Here is a 4,627-nt window from a genome sequence, read left to right as displayed (position 1 = left end):
TACATATATAGATAGATATATATATATATATAATGTAAGAGGGTGATTTGGAGACATGACTGTGAAGCAGGGTAACCTGTTGCGCACAATATGGTGCAGCAAAAGCATATATCAATGGATTTGGATGAAGGTGTTGGACCTGGAGAGGAGAGTAGGTGTGGAGTCCGGAGTTGGGCTTTAACCTTGAAAAGGTAAGCAGCGGACCTGTACTGTAACTATCAAGTGTGTGTAATTTCCTGTTGAATGGGTGCTGATTGGCATTTCTGATGAGGAAAAGTGCAGATGTGTGCAATTGCTAGATCCATATACAGTATATGGCGGCATATCCAGTGATAAGTCCTAATCAGGCACTTTAAAGTTTGAAATGGTGGTACACAATAGACTAAGGTTTGGGAAACCATGTTATATGCAGAGACCTTTATAGACACATTTACACACAGGGGAACCTTCTGAAAACTTCCGCTGATGAATGGCAATAATGTCCTGGAACAAGTCAGATGTGTGAACTCCCTTTCACATTTGACGTCAGAAGCTGATGAAACCACAGTGAAATTCTCCCTTACATTGGTGGTCAGTGAAATTCTCCCTTACATTGGTGGTCAGTGAAATTCTCCCTTACATTGGTGGTCAGTGAAATTCTCCCTTACGTTGGTGGTCAGTGAAATTCTCCCTTACATTGGTGGTCAGTGAAATGCTCCCTTACATTGGTGGTCAGTGAAATGCTCCCTTACGTTGGTGGTCAGTGAAATGCTCCCTTATATTGGTGGTCAGTAAAATTCTCCCTTGCATTGATGCTTGGTGAAATGCTCCCTTACATTGGTGGTCAGTGAAATGCTCCCTTACGTTGGTGGTCAGTGAAATGCTCCCTTATATTGGTGGTCAGTAAAATTCTCCCTTGCATTGATGCTTGGTGAAATGCTCCCTTACATTGGTGGTCAGTGAAATGCTCCCTTACATTGTTGGTCAGTGAAATGCTCCCTTACATTGATGGTCATTGAACTGCTCCCTTACATTGATGCTTGGTGAAATGCTCCCTAACATTAATGCTTGGTGAAATGCTCCCTTACATTGGTAGTCAGTGGAGAAGGGCCCAAGAAGAGCGGTTACAGACAGCAAACATGGTTCAGGAGACAGTCAGAATCTGGGGATATGCTATATGAGACTGCTAGGGATCACTGACATTACAGCTCCATTAAAATGTTCTGGCTACTGTTTAAAAATCCTGCCAGCAAGATCCATCATAAGAGTTCAGAGAGAAAAAGAAAAGTAAATGGACAACAGAGAAAGAACAATGTCAGCCTCTCCTTGATTTGTACCGGCTTCCTGTCCGCAGCTAATCAGAATCACCTGGCCGTACCTGTTGCAGAAATGCGCTGATCTGGGCGCTGTACGTCTGTGTCTGTTATCTAGCAGAGGACAACCTAATGAATATGATTCCTTCACAAGCACCTAGGCAGGAAAAACACCGACCCCTGCTGATGTGACCCTTGTGCCCCACAATAAGAACCAAGGGGCCACAGGTCGGGCACCGGGCATCTAGTCACTTGACACCTCTTGCAGACATAAAGGCTCATTCACAAAGCATAAGACAAGAACAAGGTAATAAGGAATGGGTGAAGAGTTGGCGCTGGTTCTCCTACAAACAAAATATTCCGGCATATATTTTCCAGGACAACACTCAGAGCCAACAACACATTCATCTTCAGCTGTCTCTCCGGCTCAGTATGCCGCAATCCTTTCATATTCCAGCTACAATGAAATCTCAGGATGAGTTTCAACGAAAGATCAGGAGCCGCTCCAGATATCTCCAGGCTAATGAAAATGCCGGATAAGGTGAACAAAAACAAGGAGGCACCCGAATTTGGGGGTTATTTATTAAAAAAGGAAGAAAATGAGAACATGGGTGGAGGCAATGCCCATAGGGGCCAGTTAGGCCTCATGCACACGTCCTATCAGGTCCACAAGTGGAAAAAGGAGAAGGGGTTTATTTACAAAACTGGAGTAAAATGTCCTTGTCATTTTCCACAGAATAAAAGATGAACTCTAAGGCCTCATTCATACATCCTATTAGGTCCAGCAGAGGATACTCGTGGCTGATAAGCCTGTACAAAGCAATGGCAGGCTGACAGGTGCCGCAGCTGTCCACCACCTTTCCCATGTATGCGCACACCCAGCAGTTACCTGCAGCTAGGGAGAGATGGCAAGCCATGGACGCAGGCATACTGCATCCAGTGTTGGTCATCTGTCCGAAGCCACAGGCAGTCACTGGATGTGTGGATGCATGCAAACTGTGGTGGACAGCTGCGGCGCCTGTCATTGCTTTGTACAGGTTTCCCGGCCCATCTATGAATTAAGCTGCAAGAATCTGCTGTACAGGCCTTATAGTTCATTCTGACCTCTCATTTAGCATGATTCCATGAGAAGGCCTGGTCTGTACGCATTGAAAGGTGAACTGATTCATGACCACAGTCATTTTGTGTTTGGAGTGTGTATGTATGGGTGAGAATGTCTGTGTGTGAGATTGTGCCTGTGGTTGTGTGTGCCTGTCAGTGTTTTTGAAGGCCTGTTCACACTAGTACAGTGCGTTAATCACATACTACCGTGCATTCTGGTGTAGGAGGTGTGTTGCATTGCCATTCATTTTAATGGTACCCCAAACGCACCTACACTCACAGTTTGTACACCTGCACAGGAACACGCAGTAACCTAATGCTGTGCGTTCCATTGCAGTGCGGCTTGGGTCGCGACTTAGGCCTCATTCACACGGCTAAGAGCCGGCCCGTCCAGATCCGTGCTGTGTGCACGGCCGTATCGGGCTGCTCCCAAGAAGGACAGGTGCTGCGTGTGATTGTACGCGGCAGCCTGTTCTTCTCTATGGGAGTACGCAGCCGTACGCCACTGCACGCTCATCCGAGCTGCACATCCGTGTAGGTACGGGTGTCCGTGCTCAGACGCAGATTCATCCTGTCTGCGTACGAGTACGGACACCCGCACGGATGTGCAGCTCGGGTGAGCGTACGGCTGTGTACTCCCATAGAGAAGAACAGGCTGGTGCGCACAATCACACACATCACCTGTCCTTACCGGGAGCGGCCTGCACGCCGCACGGATCTGCACGGGCCGGCTCTTAGCAGTGTGAATGAGGCCTTAAAGGAGAACTATGGGGAAAGCACTGACCCCATAGTTCTCCTTAGGGTAACGGGAGGCCACAAACTAGCGTCCTCCCGTCACCCTAAGCTCAGCATACCGTGAGCTACAGCTCGCGGTATACTGAGCTTAGGGTAACGGGAGGCCACAAACTAGCGTCCTCCCGTCACCCTAAGCTCAGCATACCGTGAGCTACAGCTCGCGGTATACTGAGCTTAGGGTAACGGGAGGCCACAAACTAGCGTCCTCCCGTCACCCTAAGCTCAGCATACCGTGAGCTACAGCTCGCGGTATACTGTGGCGTCTCAGAATACCGCGAGCTGTAGCTCACGGTATGCTGAGCTTAGGGTGACGGGAGGACGCTAGTTTGTGTCCTCCCGTTACCCTAAGGAGAACTATGGGGAAAGCACTAACCCCATAGTTCTCCTTTTATGACCAAGGACAAATGTGGGTCCTGAGGTTACACAGGTTGAGAACCACTGTTATAGATCAACCACTAAGGGGTTTGGATGTCGTTCATACTAGCACCCCTAGATGGCGCTGGCCGCTATAGGATTTCGGCCACCTAAATGTATTCCTATATTCATGTATCCCCGCTACCCGTCTGTGTTATTATTTACCTCTGGACACTCTCCCGGCTTCCTAATTGGCAGGGAAGCCAGCTCGATGCTAATTGGCTGGGAAGGCGGCTTCCCAGCCAATCAGGAAGCTGGGCAGCGGGTAATGACCCGTCTCCCGGCTTCCTGATTGGCTGGGAAGCCAGCGCGATGCTAATTGGTGCGGAAGCAGGCTTCCCGACCAACCAACATCGACCCGGCCAAACGACATGGAGTCGGCTTCCCGGCCAATCAGTAAGCCGGGCGGCGGGTAATTACCTAATTGGCCTGGAAAACAGCTGGATGCTGATTGGGTGGGAAGCCAGCTTCCTAGCCAATCAACATCAAGCCGGCCAAACAGCCAGCTCGATGCCGATTGGCTGGGAAGCTGGCTTCCCGGCCAATCAGCATTGAGCCAGCCAGACAGCATGGAGCCGGCTTCCCGGGCAATCAAAAAGCCGGGCGGCGGGTAATGACCCGCCACCCCGGCTTCCTGATTGCCCGGGAAGCTGGCTCCATGCTAGCGGAAGTGCCAGTATCGGTATTTGGTATCGGCGAGTACCGAAATATAAATATCAGTACTCGTACTCTATACCGAAAAACTGATATCGGTGCATCCCGAATTCCTACATTTCCTGGAGTTCTTTTTAAAATCCACCCCTCTCTTATCTGCGTTTATCAGGACTCTAAAACCACTTCTCAGTTGGTCTTAATGCACTTAGTAATGGACAACATGCCTAGCGATCCCTGTAAGTCAACCAAATTCCTCTGGTCATGTGACCTCCTACGTCAGCCATTCCTTCCTCACTCCATACTCTTAAAGTGCCCCTCGTGCAGTATTTTTATTAAAGGTTTCCTGAAGAAGTCAAATTAAAAATCGGATG

Source organism: Nanorana parkeri, unplaced genomic scaffold, assembly GCF_000935625.1.
Source record: "Nanorana parkeri isolate BGI_ZX_2015 unplaced genomic scaffold, ASM93562v1 scaffold19, whole genome shotgun sequence".
Taxonomy (NCBI): domain Eukaryota; kingdom Metazoa; phylum Chordata; class Amphibia; order Anura; family Dicroglossidae; genus Nanorana; species Nanorana parkeri.
Note: the sequence above shows the minus strand (reverse complement) of the source record.